The sequence below is a fragment of the Diadema antillarum genome, unplaced genomic scaffold, assembly GCF_040938485.1.
Source record: "Diadema antillarum isolate AM-2024a unplaced genomic scaffold, OU_Dant_1.0 seq00001137_RagTag, whole genome shotgun sequence".
Classification (NCBI taxonomy): domain Eukaryota; kingdom Metazoa; phylum Echinodermata; class Echinoidea; order Diadematoida; family Diadematidae; genus Diadema; species Diadema antillarum.
The window spans coordinates 261,209-280,164 of NW_027271949.1; the positions used below are offsets into that span (position 1 = coordinate 261,209).

The window sequence follows — 18,956 nt, forward strand, 5'->3', positions numbered from 1 at the left end:
CGGGATTGCGATGATTTCGTGAATTATTTCCGCTGTAATCTGTTGTGATGCACGCACCAGAAGAGTTGAAAATGCATTCTTTAGGCCTATTTTTTTCCCGATAATCTCTTCACATTTGTGCATGCGTTTTTGATAACCAACACGGCATGCAGGACCGAATTCAAGATCCTTTTTGCGCCTATTGTTTCCTCAAATTTCAACGGGACTGCGATGATTTTATGAATTATTTTTTTCTCCAGATAATCTCGTCACATTTTGTGCATGCGATCTGGAAAGGTACATGGCAGGACCGATTTCGTGATCCTTTTTGCGCCTATCTTCAATGCTAAATATTTTTGATAATTTTTCTAAAAATCGGCACAGGTAAACTAGTTCTAACATGTCAACTGCCACTCCCGCTGGGAAGCCGGGATCGGATCTTGGGTTAAAAAAAAATAATGAGTGAAATGACCACAGAAATGCGTGCACCTCTAGGCCTATCAATACATACACCAGCTTGTCTGGCATGACCGCTGATCACAAGCAAATGAACGAACAAGCGCGTCGGGAAGTACCGGTATGCATTTCAGGGGGTGTTTCATCAACGTTTGTCAGCGCTGACAGTTGAGAATTTCAGCAAAATCCTTGGTTTTGATTGGCTGAGATGCTCTGGTCACTGACAGTTACTATGGTGATTCAAGTTGTCAGCACTGACAAACATTGATGAAACACCCCCCAGCAGTTACCGTACTTATACACGTACTTTCCATGTATTGCATGGCATGGCAGCACGTGAGCAGCGCCAATGCGCAAGCTAGCGTGAATAACCAACTCGTAGTGTCTACTGCTAATGCTCAAAACTAATGTTTTACTGTACAAATTACTCCGGTAGACATAAACGAAAACTTGCAAAACACTTGTTGAACAATGCGGTATATTGCATTCCATTTCTCCCTGATCGGGACTGCTCTTTTTCTTTCTACTAACCCCGCCAATGCTATTTTTTACTGGTCATGTCGGACTGGTAACTTGTGGATTTCCTGAAAAGTTATCGGTCCGACAGTGACTTTTTACCGGTCTTTGACCGTCGGACCGGCGCCAGTGTGCAGCCCTGATATACACGTGTACAAATGTCATGTATTACCCAATAGAGATTCTCCGCGAAGTTTCTTGCCACAAGGTCAAAGGTCAAGTGAAAGTGCTAGATTTCACTTCTTCATATCTCAAAAGTGACTCAAGGTATCATCATAAAAACTTAGGAGTAAAAATGCATGTTCTACAGTAATCTATTCAGGAATTCTCGTGGGAAGTTTAGGGTCATAGGGTCAAAATGGAGGTTCATAGGCCAGTTAAAGTGCTAAAATTTTACTACCTGTATTTAATACTCAAATTAAACTTTTTCTCCATACCTTGAAAATTACTTAATGCATAAACTTATAAAAGCCCCTGGTCAAAAGTCAAGTAAAGATCCTCAAATCCCCAAACACCTGCACTCTTACACAATTTATAGCAAACTTAGTTCAAAGTGAATGTTCAAACACATTTGTGACAAGCGTGTTATTTTGATATTTTGTCGTGAAACTGTCAATACACATTGTCAAGACATTGTAACTATAAACCTATTAGGAGAACCATGCATTATGGCGGAGGCATACTGGTTGCATAGCGACATTTCTAGTTATACATTGTTTGTATCATTTAAAGCTGAGAGTCAGCTCTTTCACAATCTGCCCTTAACCCGTTCCTTCCGCAATTTTCTAAATACCTTTTACGTCCCCAAAGGAGATTCTTTTTGCCTGTCGACAGAGAACGGTCAACTACATGTGCCCTTGAACAATAGAAATATCGATTGGGTGCGATGAATGAAGAGAGCATGCACTGATGGGCTCACAGGCTCTTTTGTTCCACATAAATCAGGCTCCAGAATGCGATGACTAGGGTCAGCGAACACAAATATCTACTGTGATTAGCTTTGACGCTAATGTACATATTCATGCGAGTTTTGTAGCAGAGCAAGGCAAACTAAATCAGAACAGAGTTAAAAAATACTGTGATATACGAATTCATCCAACAGAAAAAGAACAAGTGCCGATAGAATAAACTCTGAACTTTTTATCAAACCCATTTTTGGGGGACTTTATAACACAAAGAAACATGAATTTAGGCCACGAAAGCAGGCACTCTTGTCCTCATCTTGGGAACAGGTTCCCGTACGTACAGCGTCCTCGCCAGAAAATGAAGTACGCGTGGCGGAAAAGTGCCGTCAGGTTGTTTGAAAATATTTACGCGTGGTGGCTCAAACTGAACATGTGGTCGGGTCGTCGGGGGAAGAAACGGCGCTTACACACCGACGTGCGCGTGCGAGAGAAGCATGCAAAAACAAAACAAAAGCAAAAAAGAGAGAGAGAAAGGGACAAACTTGGTGCGATATCGCACTGTCGACTCCGCTTTATAACGTTACAGCTTCGTAGCTAAAAAAATGGTACTAAAAGTGTCCGAAATCATCCCTCCGTTGGTAACAAATTTTATATATGCAGGGCTCGACACTAACGATGGCCCGGGGTCACCAAAAAAAGTCGGATGTTTGCCTTTGCTTTTGGAAATGAAACAGCGGTAACAATCGGCTCCATACGATGCCAAGATAACTGTCAGATGTTTGCTTTTAAATTTCGAAATGAATAAGAATAACATTTAGTTGCGTTCGATGGTAAATTTAATGTTTGATGTTTGCTTTGACATTCGGAAATGAATAACAATAGTATTCAACTCCGTACCATGATGAAATGAATGCCGGAAGTTTGTTCTTACGTTCGAAAAGTAAATACATGTAAACAATAAACCGTTTATTAAAATTTAGCTCCGGAAGATACTAAAATAAATGTCGAATGTTCCCTTTGACGTTCGGAAATGAATAACAATACCATTCAACTCCGTACGATGATGAAATAAATGTCTGATATTTGCTTTTACGTTCGAAAGTAAATAACAATATTTTTCAGTTCCGAAAGATGCTAAAATAAAATATCAGATTTCTTTTACGTTCGGAAGTGAAATAGCAGTAATATTCTGCTCCATACGATGCTAGAATAACTGTCGGATGTTTGCTTTTGAATTTCGAAATGAATAAAAGTAACGTTCAGCTGCATTTGTTGATAAAGTAAATATCTGATGTCTGCCTTAACGTTCAAAAATCAAAAAATAGTATAACATTCGGCTCCGTAAGATGCTAAAATAATTTACAGGCAATTCATTTCACTTTTGGAAGTGGACAGCAGTAATATTCGGCTCCGTACGATAATAAAATAAATGTCGCATGTTTGCCTTTGCTTTTGGAAATGAACAGCAGTAACAATCGGCTCCATACGATGCCAAGATAACTGTCGGATGTTTGCCTTTAAATTTTGAAAAATGAATAACAGTAACATTTAGTTGCGTTCGATGGTAAATTTGATGTTTGATGTTTGCTTTGAAAATTCGGAAATGAATTACAATAGTATTCAACTCCGTACGATGATAAAATGAATGCCGGAAGTTTGTTTTTTACGTTCGAAGGTATAAATAACAATAAAATTTAGCTCCGGAAGAAGCTAAAATAAATGTCAGATGAGTGCTTTTACGTTCGGAAGTGAATAGCAGTAAATATTCTGCTCCATACGATGCTAAAAATAACTGTTTGCTTTTAAATTTCGAAATGAATAACAGTAACATTAAGCTGCGTTTGATGATAAAGTAAATATCTGATGTCTGCCTTGACGTCCAAAAATCAAAAAATAGTATAACATTCGGCTCCGTACGATGCTAAAAATCATTTCCAGATGATTCATTTCACTTTCGGAAGTGGACAGCAGTAACATTCGGCTCAGTACGATAATAAAATAATGTCGGATGTTTGGCTTTCACGTTTGGAACTGAATAGGTAAGGATAACATTCATGAAGCTCCGTAAGGTGCTAAAATGAATGTCGGTTGTTGCTTTTAAATTTTAAAATCATTTATGGTATAATTCGGCTCCGTAAGGTGCTAAAATATCAGTAAATGTTGGATGATTGCTTCTACAATCAGAAATGAATGACAGTAACTTTCGGCTCTTTACAATGCTAAAAACAAATGTCGGATGTTTACAAATGTCTGCAAATGATCCCACTTTCTAATTTCAAACGTAAATTTTGATCAAATAAAACAGGCATTAACTTTTATAGTAATCTATAAGCCTATTTGCTAAATCTTAGAACTCTGAATAACGGTAAGATGATTGATTTTTTTTATTCATTTATTTCAGACATGGGTATATACCTGTATCACTCCAGTCATACTTTCTTTTTATTTTTCTAACGGACCGGTATCACACTGCAACGCTGCGATTAGCTTAGCTCCGCGTCGCTGAAAATGTGACTTATAGTCTGCGAAATCATCTTTTCTTTCATGACAATAGTGGATACCTATCACTTAATTAAGTATCGGTTTGCATCATTTTTTTTTTTTTACACTTTGCTTTGCGTTTTCTTTTTTATTTTAAGGATTGCACTGATTTTGAAGGGAAAAAAGGAAGAAAACTATTGGTGCTACTAGCCTATAACGAAGCATCAAACCCACCATAAAAGCTGCGTTTTACGTTAACTTTGTGTTGCTGAAAATGTGACTAAAAGTCTTTGTAATTATCTTTCCTTTAATACAATATTGTTGATACTTGTCACGTAATAAAGTGCAAGTTTGCATCGCTTTCATCCTTTATTTTTGTGAGTTTCTTTCTCTATTTCAAGTCTCACACGATTAAGAAGAAAAAATGAGCAAAGGAAGAAGTTTTGAAAAAAGAAAAGAAAAAAGAAGAAAATATTGATGGAAGTATAACAGAAACGTCATCGCGGTATCAAAGCAGCGTTTATAGATTAAAGGGACAAGTTCACCTTCATTAACATAAGGATTGAGAGAATGTAGCAATATTAGTAGAGCACATCATTGAAAGTTTGACGAAAATCGGACAATCCGTTCAAAAGTTATGAATCTTTGAAGTTTTTTGTGCAGTAACCGCTGGATGAGAAGACTACTGCAGTGTGTGAATAACTTGGATGTCACATGCGTACAACAATGTAAGGAAAATATAAAGAGAATTTCACAAAATTTCATCTTTTCAAAAAAGTACACATTCCCCCCGACTCGCGACAAATGTTATGGGTAATATTATTCCCCCTGCCTTTAGAAAGAGGCAAGTCAAGTGCTCTTTTATTATGCGAAAAAAGTGAAAATATGTTGAATTTTCTTTACATTTTCTTTATACTGTTGTACGCATATGACTCACAAGCTGTAGTAGTCTCCTCATCCAGCGGTTCCAACACAAAAATTTTAAAAATTCATAACTTTTGCATCGATTGTCCAATTTTCCTCAAACTTTCACTGATGTGTTCTACTAATATTGCTGCATTCTCTCAATCCTTATGTTTATGAAGGTGAACTTGTCCTTTAACTTTGCGGTGCTGAAAATGTGACTTCCAGTGTCCGAAATTATAATATTTTCTTTCATCATACAATGACATAATTGTTGTTATTTATCATGTAACTAAAGTGAAGGTTTGCATCTTTGCACTATTTCCTTTCGTCTCATTTTTTGTTGTTCTGTTCTTAAAAAAATCAAGCAATTTAGAAGAATGTTGTAAGAAAACGAAGATGATGAAGAAGAAAAAATAGTGCAACTGTCGTATCGAAGCAGCATCCATGCTTTATCAACTCTGCATTTAGTTTAACTAAACGTCTCTGTGAAGTGACAAAGTGTCCGAAATTCTTTTCTTTCATGACATGATTGTTAATATTTATCACGTAACTAAAGCATATATTTCAATCGCATTTATATAATTTCCTTTGTGTTTTTTTATGTCAAGAGTCGCGCAATTTAGACGAAAAAATAACAATCAAGCCATAAAGCGCAGCTGCGGCGCATTCGATTCATTGAACTTGAAGTAGCCTCAAACAAGGCAAGAGCACATGGCGCGTGTTTCGCACATCGGCACATCGACACACAGCGAGACATTTAGCAATCATCATATGGCAGACAGTCTGATTTCAATCATGGGAAAAGAAACTGGAATACTTGGGAAAATGATGATGTTTAAAATCAAATAAAATAAAAAAGCCTATATATAAAAACGTATGGCTTATTCTGAGTTCTAAGATTTAACATAGGTTTATAGATTGTTATAAAAGTTGATGCCTATTTAGGTAGTCAAAACTTACGTTTGAAATGAGAAAGTGGGAGCATTATTTTGTAGACATTAAAATGTAAACATCCGACATTTGTTTTAGCATTGTAAATAGCCGAAAGTTACCGTTATTCATTTCTGATTGTAAAAGCAATCATCCAACATTTACAAGTATTTTAGCACCTTACAGAGCCGAATGTTATACCGTTAATCATTTTCAAATGTAAAATCAAACAACTGACATTCATTTTAGCATCTTACAGAGCAGAATGTTATCCTTATTCAGTTCCGAACGTGAAAGGAAACATCCGTTATTTATTTTAGCGTCTGTAACTGAGCCGATTGATACCGTTAATCATTTCCAAATGTAAAAGCAACAATCGGTTATTTATCTTAGCATGTACAAAATATACGGAGCAGAATATTTCCGTTATATTCATTTCCAAATTTAAAAGCAAACATCCGACATTATTTTATTTCATCATCGTACGGAGCCGAATGTTACTGTTGCCCGCATCCGAAAGTGAAATGAATCATCTGACAATTATTTCAGCATCGTACAGAGCCAAATGTTACTGCTATTCACTTCCAAACGTAAAAGCAGTCACCTGACATTTATTTTGGCATCTTCCGGAGTTAAATATTATTGCTATTCATTTCCGAACGTCAAAGAGATCATTCGACATTTATTTTAGCATCTTCCGGAGCTGAATGTTATTGCTATCTACTTTCGAACATATAAGAGCAAACATCAGACATTTGTTTTATCATCGTACGGAGTTGAATATTATTGCTATTCATTTCTGAACGTCAAAGAGGTCATCCGACATTAATTTTAGCATCTTACGGAGCCGATTGCTTGATACCGCTGTTCATTTCCAAAAGTAAAGGCAAACATCCGAAAAAAAGGAGGTTGAAACGTATGAAATAAAAAAAAAACCGAATTTTAGAGATGCTGAGTACAATACTAGTTTGTGCTTCCAAACATTGGCAGCTTTGCTTGCTCTCGCACATGGCTCGATCTGCGATCTGCTGCTCCAGGGATTGCGCGCGTACACGTGTAGTAACAGTGGCAACTCACAGTGATCGGAGAGAAGCGCCCGTAAATTTTCTGCACTGGAATCTCGGTGAACGTGGTATGATACTGCGCTCACTGTACACCTGCGTATGCTGGCAAGCAAATAAGTGGAATCGGTAATAGACCGCGTGCGATGCGGGTACATCGCACACGATCGACGATCTTGCCGCTAAAGCGAGCGCCGAGCAAGTAACTGTCGAGCATGCGTTCGAAGGAAACTGCAAAAGATTTTTTTTTTTTTTTTTTAATGGGAAACATTACAAAATGGGGAAGGAAGATAACAAAAACTCTGAAAATTACGCGTGGTAGTCCAAATTTATGCGTGGCGCAAAATTGGTCGCCACAATTCACGCGTGGCGCGCCCGCCACGCGTAAAACGCCTGGCGAGGACGTTGCGTACGTATATATATCAGTTGTTCCCATAAGGAACGGGTTAAGTAAAAGTCCATATCTGACAACTTTGTTGGTTTTGCGATCAGTGTCGACAACTGTAAATTAGACACGTAAATGTATAAAACTTATTACTGAAAAGAGTTTTCTTGATACACTGGATATGACTTTGATCACTGGTGATTACTGCCTTTGATACATGATAATTTAAAATCAAAGCAGTACCTGTGTTTAGAAAAGTATGCTGTTAGCATTTTCAAAATAGCAATGGTTGCATGCTTATACATTGTAAGCATCAATTGTGATTCTCATAAGGTCTTCATCCAACCCCATAGGGAAACAATTACAACAAAGAAATGAGTTGGGCACTAGTAATTCTTTGTGAAGCACTCTAACATTTTCAATAATTTTCTTTTTTTTTTATTTATTCACCGCAAAGTATGGGTATGGGCAGGAATGTCGCTTTGGCGGCTTGTATGCCTTAGCCATCATGGTTCTCCCAATACATTTACGTGATGTTCCTTTTTTTTTGTCTTGACAATTGTGAGACAACATTTTCACAGGATTTGTAAAAAATTTTAGCGACATGTTCAAAAGCTTGGCACAACCACAAATGTGCAAAGTATTTACACTCCTTAGTTGTTGATATGGGTTTCATTTGGATGGCTAAAATTGTTTCAGAGACCAAGTATTTGGGTATTTGATTATTTTCACTTGACCCTGACCCCATGGCCCACAACTTCAAATAATCACTAGCTGGTTACATCCAATTTCCATTACAATATTTTGAGCTGTTTTGAAAATATGGGGGAAAAATTGTGACATTGTAACATTTCAATTAACCTTTGACTCCATAGCCCATATCATTTGTCAATTATTGTGCAGTAATACATACATGTAGTATATAAGTAGTTCAATTAAGTGTATAATGCATTGGGTAATCTCCAAGATATGGAGAAAAGATTGTAATTTTAGCATTAAATAGTAGAATTTTAGCATCTTAACCTGACCTTTGACCCTTGACCATAGACCTCATGACCCCAAAATTCCCAAGAGAGTTTAAGGTGTATTGTAAGCCAGTATGCATTATATGTTCAAAGTTTCATCAAGATACCTTGAGCCATTTCCAAGATAGGATGAAAAAAAGTGAAATTTTGCATTCTCAATTCACTTTTACCTTTGACCTCATGGCCTATGTACTTGGATAGATGGACCAATGGAAGCACAGTTTGCTTTGAAACTGTACAAGAATTCATATTTTGGGGCATTTTTTGGTCTGACATGCATAATTGTGGTACATATTTGGATCTTGCTTTGGATCCGCATGCTGCCCGGGGGTCACAAATTTGGTATCAAAAGATGCTGGACACGTGAAAGAAAAAAATCATGAAATATTTTGACAATGGCTGTTTGCAATGGTGACATACTGCGCGGAATGTCGAGGTGGGGGGATCCAAGCCTCCCCCCGCCAGCCTAGTAAGGGTTAACACATGATCTAATTTTTCACAAGTAGAAAACAATTTACATTGCAGGCTTGGCAAGCCAGTCTTTTGTGTAGGCAGTTATTTTGTGCTTTATGTCCTGTTTGATCAGTCCTTTTTTTTTAAAACCTCTGTCATATCCAAGGTCCTAGAACTCCTGGTTCATGTCAACAAGCGGCTAAAGAGCAGACCCATGGTTCATATCCCAGTTGAAACCCTGCTTCTTCAGTATCAAGACCCATCTAGTAACACATTCATAACAGTAAGTATTGTCTAATAGTTTCAAAGAATTACAATGTATGTTTTGTCAGTGCATGCAGTCAGTATCATACTTTTGGTCCAACATGTGTATTTTGATAATATTAAGTACAAAGAAATTCATGCATGCTTTCACTGAAATATGTTGTAAATCTGTTTGAGTTATGTGATTTAAGTTGCAATCTCTGCTAAACCAGTGTTGTAAACTTGTAATACCTCTGTCAATGCTACTTTCATAAAAACAGCGATGTTCAGCTGTGCATGATGTGACATGCCTACATCTTTGACTTACTAGTAGCTGGAAGTTCACTGAGATTGTTTCATTTCTGTTATTTTTCCTACACTTTGTCCTTGAAGAATTTTACAATCATGTACCTCAAGATGGGCTACCCCAGGCTTGACATCAAGAAGCAAGCAGAGCTTGCACCTTCACTTATCAAGTGTCTGGAAGGCAAACCCTCACTGCAACAAGACAGGTGAGATATTGTAGTACATGTATGAATGGAATGGCCTCGGGATACACCATGCCATCACTGAGAACACTGCACCATTGTAAGTTGCATTTTGTACTCAAATGTACAGTGTAAATCTAGCCCTGTTGAACAGAACTTACCTCGACAATGTTAGGACAATGTCCACACAACAAATTTCCTCCTCTCGGGCAGTAAAACAGCAGGAGAGATCAAGGGGTACCGTACCATTTTTAACAAACACACCAAAAACCTCTGGGTAGGTTTCCACGAGGAATGTGTGTCCACTGATATGACTACTCTGCCCACCGGCCAGCACCAACTGTTGTTTTACATTGTGCACATCTACACTCAGCAAAAAAAGAAAGTAAACACTTTTTCCAGTTAATATTTTCATAGAAGATTTAGATAAAAATCAATGTGTCATATACCATATCAAAGATTATTTAATTGGCTATCAACCTGGTAGGTTTATACAAAGGGAAATTCTATGCATGAGTGAGCACATTCCTTTTTGTCCTCCAAGGCAGAAAAGTAAAAATTGCAGAATTGGACATACTAAAATTCATTTGCAAATGCCCTCCAAAATAGCAGTGATTACAAAAGTCCAATTTAACGCAATGAGAGACATGAATGAAACAGCAGAAATAATTTTCCGTTCCCTTGTGTCCCTTAATATTTAAAACAAAAACATAGTGGGGAAACTGAAGGTGGAACATAAGCATTTTCATCAATTCAAACTGTAAATGACTTAGGGAGTAAGCAGTAAAAGTGATAAAATCGACAGAGTTTCTTCATTTTACCGTTTAATTGAGGAATTTAAGAATGCACAAGACAAATTCAAGATCCAAATATTATTTCAAATTTTCTTAATTCGGAATAACGTTTCAAATTTAACTTTCTTTGTTACTAAGATTTTTCTCTTATGTCTTTTGACTATGGATTTGACAGAAGATTCTTCATTTTCCTTCATTATTTTTTTGCCTTTCTTTATCTCTAGAGGGTTATAGGTTGAATTTTGCAAATTAATTTGCATTTCTATTGTGTTAAATTTGTCTTTTGTTCTCATATGGAAGAGCAAATACGCTTGAATAACAGTTTGTCCATTTTGCAATTTTTACTTTTGTGCCTTGGAAGAGAAAAATGAATGTGTTCACTCATGCGTAAAGTTAACATTTTCATTGACCTACTAGGTTGATAGCTAATTAAATTACCTTTAACATGGTATATAAAGCACCATTTTTACCCAGATAGTCTATGAGAAAGATAAACTTGAAAAAGTGTTTACTTTCTTTCTTTTTTTTTGCTGAGTGTATCTAGGCAATCTTGTTAGTAAACAAAATGTGGTTACAGTCACTGATCTCAACTTCATTGTACATACTGATCATTTGGTTTCAATCCATGCAAGTAATCAGCGTGCGACATGTCGACCATCGTCTGTCCGCAATATTGCACATGCATGTATAGTGTATCAAAGGAATGTTACCGCTTCACTGTTCTAATAGAAGGGTTGGCAGGGTAAAGGCAGGGTAATTATCCCAGCTGGCTAGGGTAAAATTTGGCAAAAGTTATCACATCATCTGACCAACATTTTGCACAAACCATTTTAACAGACGGGTAAAAAATATATATACCTGTATGCTACTTTGACATTGTCACAGTAACTCTATTTTAAAAGGCTCTGTTCAAATGGGGCTTCTGTCTCAGGAATTGGTGGGCCAATACCTGGCTGAGCGAACACCTCACAGGAGGGGTTTTTAGCTCACCTGAGCCCCCAAGCCCCTAATTTAAGAAATCTTTACGAATCTTAGTTTAGGACCAGAAGAGATAAGCTAAGTTGGTGCTATGATCAGACCCTCATATCTATGCAATGCCTAAGGTTTTTTTTTCTTAAAACTTAGTTTATAGATGTATTGCCTTATAAAGATTCTCTAGAGAAAGTTTTGGGCCATGAGGTCAAAGGTCAAGTGAAAATTCTAAATTTCACTTCTTCTTCCAGTGTATCTTGGAAGTGGCTCAAGGTATCGAATCATGAAACTTCACATCTACATGATGTATGCATGTTCTGCCTGACAGTGATTCTTTTGGGAATTTTACAGTTATGGGGTTAAAGGTCAAGGGTCAGAGGCCAGGTCAAAATGCTGAAAATTTACTATTTAATGCTGAAATTACATTTTTTCTCCATACTTTAGAAATTACTCAATGCAAAACTTATAAGTGTCAAAGATCGAGTAAAAATCCTCAAATCCCCAAATAATTGTTCTCTTGAAACAATGATCATGTTTCTACTGAGAGCACCTCGCATCACCTCGCATCACCGCGAATTTTGTCTCCCCCATCACCTCGTATTTTACGACCACTCGAGCTGTTTCTACTGAGCGATAAAATACGCGCTGATGCGAGGTGACGTGCAAAATGCGTTGAATCCGGAAGTCGCGTATTTTCAGGTCACAGATCCGGTCACGCTGCCTCTGCACTGCCACTTTGTGGTAGGCACTGAATTTCGTTTAGTCTTTCCATTCAAAATGTCCCTCACCAACATTTCCTGCCACTTGGTTATTAGCTAACCTGAGCCGAAGGCTCAAGTGAGCTATTGTGATCACTCTTCGTCCGGCGTCCGTCGTGCGTAAACTTTTTACATTTTCATCTTCTTTTTGAGAACCCCTAGACCGATTCTCACCAAACTTAGCAGGTAGCATCCCTAGGGGGATAGGATCTCAATTTGTTCAAGTGGGCACCATACCCCACCTGGGGGCCCGCAGAGGGGTCCTAACCCCCAAAAATTAAGGAATCATAAAAAATCTTCTTCTCTAGAACCAGAAGTGATAGAGTTAATACTATGAATTAGTACATTGATGACTGTAGTTTCAAGTTTGTTCATGGCAGAATCAGGGGTGCCCCCCTTCTGACCCAGGGGAGGGGGTGGGGAGGTGTCCTAATGGGGCCCACATTGTACATTTTCATCTTTTTCTTGAAAATTCCATTATGAATTTTCACCAAAGTTGGCAGGTAGCATCCCTAGGGGGGAAGAATCTCATTCCTATCAAATGGGCACCATGCCCCACCTGGGGGGCCCCAGGGGGCCTAAGTTTGGACCTAAATTGTAAATTTTCATCTTTTTCTTGAAAACACTACCACAAATTTTCACCAAACTTGGCAGGTAGCATCCCTAGGGGGATAGAATCTCAATTCCATCAAATGGGCACCATGCTTCACCTGGGGGGCCCCAGGGGGCCTGAATTTGGACCTAAATTGTAAATTTTCATCTTTTTCTTGAAAACCCTATCACAAATTTTCACCAAACTTGGCAGGTAGCATCCTTAGGGGGATAGAATCTCAATTCCATCAAATGGGCACCATGCCCCACTTGGGGGGCCCCCAGGGGTCCCAAACCCCCCCCCCTTGTAAGGAATCTTTACAGATTTTCTCTAGAACCAGAAGTGATTGAGCTAAGTTAATACAATGAGTCAGTATATTGATGACTGCTGTTTCAAGTTTGTTCATGGGAGAATCAGGGGTGCCCTCCCCCCCCCCCCCCCCCCCCCCCCCTTGGGACCCAAGGAAGTAGGATGGGATGGAAGGGGGGTCCAAATGCGGGCCTAAATTTTCATCTTCTTGCTGAAAACAACAATGGATTTTCACCAAACTTGACAAGTAGCATTCCTATGGGGATAAGATTGAATGGGCACCATGCTTTCCTTGGGGGCCCCAAGGGGGCCAAACCTCCTAAATTAATGAATATTCAATAATATTTTTCTCTAGAATCAAAAGTGATAGGGCTTTAAGTCTTTTTTTTCCAAACTGCATAATCCAACATTAAAAGTATAGTGTACTTGGCAGGTATTTTTACCAGTGTGATAGAATGTATGTAACTAGACACCATGCCCCCAGCTCTCAAAGCTACCCCCACCATAAGTTTCCAATGTTCTCAGGTAAGAGTCTGCAAGAATGCATGGAAGGTGAACTTATGATACTCAGGTGAGCGCGAGACCCCCGGGTCTCTTATTAGGAATCGTTGCAGGTCTAGGGTCCAGTTATTGCTCTCTAGGGGCTCCGACATACTAACGTTAGTATTTCAGCAAAAACGAAGTAGGGAATCTACAACTTCGAGACGATACGATTATGGGAAAATGAACGCATTGTAAAAATCAGAGTGTAGGCCCATAGCCTAGTATAATAGGCTGTTGGGCACGCAAACAATAGACGATGAATGCACGCAATTCACATGTACCACCTCATGTATTTAGTAGGAGTTGGTACAAGGCATGATGTGTGCGAAACTATGGTCGCTGTGTACACAAGTGTCGGAGTGTGTGATGAACCAATTTGAAAAGCGCGGGCGAAAGCTCCCAATAGTTCGAGACTTCCGGTACACCGCGAATTTCGCTACCCAGTGTGTTTCTACTGAGAATCGTCCCTCGCATCACCATGCATCGACCACCTCAAAAGGTGGACGACGGAGCACCTCGCATCACCGCACATCGGCCACTACCCAATATGTTTCTACTGAGGAAAAATTTGAGGTGTCACCATGCATTACCGTGCATCACCGCGCATCACCGCGCATCACTGCGTATCACCGCGAATCACCTCGCATTGCCTCGAATTTTCATCGCTCAGTAGAAACACACTCAATGTAGCCATTCATCCAAGTAAGCCTAGTTCAAGAAAAGTGAACACTCAACACATATGTGACAAACATGTCATGTCAGTATTTTGCCCAGTGACGGATCCAGAGGGGAGTGAACCGGGCGAGCGCCCCCTATTTATTTTTGGTACAAACAAAAGAAATAAAAAGAAAAAATAGGGGGGTGTGCGTGCACCTCCCCTTTAATTTTGCAAAGGCGCCTCCCTTTACGGAATTCCTGGATTCGCCCCCGTTGCCAGTTATGTGACACTGTTGTCACACATTGTCATGATGTACTCTGGACCTATTGGGAGAACCATGCTTAGTGGCAGAGGCATACCAGTCGCCATAGCGACATTTTCTAGTTTCATAAGTACGTTGTACATGTCTATATTGTAACTGGGAGGCCCACTATCTACAAGCTTCACTTTTCAATGGGTCTCCCATCTCCATCCTCTGAATAATTCATCACTACAATGCTTATTTGTATGATCCCCTTCTAAAGTACAAGTATAATGTACCTCACTTTTTATTGATTACTTACGTTGAAATTCTTAACTTTCATGTTCACTGTGCATATATGTCATTGATTAGGTTGCAATAGAGAAAAAATACAAAATGAAATGAAATGAAAACAAAATAGATTCATGCTTTGAACCACAATGCCGTGTACTTGCATAGCAGCAGTGCTGCTACATTCATAATGTGACATCATAATCTTGGTCCCTCAAATTTTGCCATCAGATCAGTTTCTGGCATTCAGAAAAGGGTGTCAAAACACCATCTCTCCAACTTTTTAGAGAAGTTTTGTCGTTCTGAAACTTAATTATTCGTTTTTCTGCAGTCGCCAGCTTTCTAAAAGTTCACCCTATTTGTGCATACCAGGCCATTTTTTCTCATGACAATCCCTTTAAGGATTTAGCTAACTCCCTCAGTCTTTGAACATTTCTTTTCATTTCATTTCATTTCAGTCTTTATTGTCCATATCATGGATATTTGTTTTGTTCACATGCTTTTTACAAGACAGAAAAATATACAATACACAATTATATGAACAACATTCAAAAGACTTATTAAACATAAGAGAAACACCTGTTTGCCAACATTATGAAAAAAAACCCCACACATATCAACATCAATTTTCAAACATTCAACCTATTAATATATCTTTATCTTTAACTATAAATACAACAAAAACTGATATGGGTGATTTATTTCCGTATCTTTCTAACACAATATACAAAATCCTGCAAGTTATTCATCCATAATCAACGGATGAAATAAAATACACAAACACAAAATTCTTACTCTAATCAGGGGTGTATCCAGGATTTTTTCTGGGGGGTCGTAATCAAAATTTTTTGACCTTTACCTTTGCGAGGGAGCAGAGCGACCGAGCGGGGGAAGGGTGTGGGAGGGGGGTGTCCCCCCTCCCACAGTAGGGAGCTTTTGAATTTTATATCTTAAAATGGGGCCATTTGGTGCATACAAAAGTGACTTTTTTGGCATGGCAGTGCGGCTTAGAAATAAGGTATGGCATATTAAAACTAAGTTACGTAATTTACAAGGTTTTTTTCCAATTTGCTGGAACACCACCTGGTCACTTTTTTTTCCCTGTTGTATATAGGGTAAAAAGCCCTCGAAAAACAAAAATGTCTTTTACAAAAAGTGGACCATTTGAATTTTTTTTTTTTTTTTTTTGGGGGGGGGGGGGTCGTACGACCCTCCCGACCCCCCCCCCCCCCTTGCATACACCCATGCTAATGTAATTCAATCTCCTCTCCTTTCTCAGCATATTTCATTAATCATAAAACAAATGAATATCATCAGCTACACTAATCCAAAACCTTCCGTACAACCTCCAGCTCAATATATACATCCCTCAAAACTTTCCTAAACCTTACCACATTATCAATCAATCCAATCAGTCAATTTAAAAATCCAATCAATATCATTATCATTTTTATATCTACATATTTTCAAAAAAAAAAATCTTCTATTAAAAAAAAAAATCTATACCTTCTCACCAGCCTCATCGTTACATCATTCCTATCTAAACCCAATCAATCAAATTAATCAATTCAATAAAAGATTATCATTATCACAATATTTATTTTACCTACATACTATACAACATCCATACCTTCTCACCAACCTCATTATTACATCATTCCTATATATAAAACCCTATCAATCAAATTAATCAATTCAATAAATATTATCATAATACCTGCATACTTTATATATCATATTTATATTATACAATACATTACATGTACATGAATAATATTCCAGTGACATGTAAACCATACAATAAACTGTATTTATCAACATTTCAAAACATAAAGAAATATAATTCAACACATCTTTCATCATCATCATTAATTTGATATTGGAACTGAACATGCAACACTGAATTGATGAGGGTTATTAACTTCCATGTCTTGGGGATACCATAACACAATCATGCATATAAGATATTCGACAAATCATTTAATAACCGGATGGAATAAGACACAAAAGAGTTCAGGTAACGGGATGTTCTCGCTCTGATTGATTTCATTCTCCTTCCACTCCTCATCATGCTGTATTGGTCATTGAGTGGGTGGGTATAATTGGCTGCAATGGAGCAGGCGTTATTCACAGCCCTATCTTTACAAACATTGTTTAAGTCAACTCTGGTGTTGGTTATTTTTCCTGCCTGTTTTTAACTACAACTCTGTGCACTTTTACCAAATCCTTTTGTTTCGCATTGTTGAACCACACAACACTATCATGGGTAATTATGCTCTGGATTACTGATGTGTAAAAAAGCCAGAGGATTTTTTCATTCACATTGAAGTGCTTCAGTTTGCGCAGAAAGTACAGTCTCTGATTGCATTTCAGGGTCACAGCTTTTATTTGTTCTTCCCAGTTTAACTGATCATCAATTTCAGTGCCTAGATATATGTAACTTTGTACAATTTCAATCGGATCCCCATCAAATACAATCAGCAGTGTGTGAGGTTCAAAGTCTTTCTTCCTTCTGAAATCAAAAATCATTTCCTTCCTTTTCTTTGAGTTCACTACAAGATGCAGGGATGCCAAGTTCAAAAAATTTTTATGAGTGAGATTTTCATGACTCGGCATCTCGGCGCGCGAATGTGCGCGCGAGTGAAGGTGTGGGAGGGGTTTTCCCCCCTCCCACGGCCCGTTAGGGAGCTTTTTCAGTTTTTACCTCTTAATGGTGCGATCAGGTGCATACTTAAGCGACTATATTTTTCACTTATTTTGAAAGACAAAAGGGAAATATATACCTTCAATTGCAACTATCACTCTAATCCTTTGAGCTATGCTCATTATTATAGGCCCAAGTTGCCATCGCCCGATGCGTGAGAATAATGGGCGCCATGCGTGAGATCGTGAGACGGACCCTAAATGCTTGAGTCTCACGCAGAATGCGTGAGACTTGGTAGCTCTGCAAGATGGTTATCTTTGCACCAGTTATCAACAAATGCAAATATGCATCTTCATTCTGTTTAATCAAACCAACAATCACAGTATCATCAGCATATTTCAGGATGTGCACTGAGGAATCATTTGAGATACAGTCATTCATATAAATATACAAAATGAATAAACTCGGTGACAATACACAACCCTGGGGAGCACCAGTGTTTGTTATGAGTTCATCAGACAGGGCATCCTTAACTTTCACTTTTTGCATTCTCTCATGAAGAAAATTATATATCCAACCAATCAAGCATGGTTTTACATTCAGTTTTTCAATCAGTTTATACAACTGCATCGTATTGAAAGCGGAGAAGTCCACGTAAGCTGCCCTTGCATAACACCCCAAAGTGTCTGTATGTTGATACAGTGCATTTACCAGTGTGAGCACTGTGTCTGTGGCGGATCGCTTACATTGATATGCAAATTGGTATCTATCCATGTGTTCACGAAGAGGACCCATGAGATTGCGCAGTACGATTCTTTCCAGACACTTCATAACAACAGATGTCAGCGCGATTGGCCGAAAGTCGTTGTTGGCTGTCGGTCTTTTGTTCTTGGGTACTGGCATAATGACGGACTCTTTCCAACACTTAGGCACAGTCATCTTGTTGATAGGCATCTGGAATATCATGTGAAACGGGATAGCAAGTTGTGACGCGCAGCTTTTCAGAAGGCGCCCGCTGATACCATCCGGTCCGCCTGATTTCCTATGGTTGACCGCCTTGAAGCGTGAGCGGACCTCATGCTCTGTGATGGTGAGTGGGGGATCGTAGAAATCACGAATATCTGCCATTTGTTCTTGAGCCAGATGTTGAAAATTGTTGTCATCGTACCGATTAAAGAATGCGTTAAGTTTATCGGCGCGTTGCTTTGGATTCACCTCATGAACAAACACATTCTCTCTCTTTTTGTTAGAATAATCTGTCATTAACTCAAGGCATTTCCAGGCATCTTTACTGTTGTTCAATTAAAAACTGCCTTCTAATTTCAT

General features: G+C 38.4%; 1 pseudogene; it reads left to right on the top strand.

Moving 5' to 3' along the window:
• Positions 1–18,956, top strand: part of LOC139744120 (proteasome adapter and scaffold protein ECM29-like) — a 394,771-nt pseudogene that overhangs the window by 20,191 nt on the left and 355,624 nt on the right.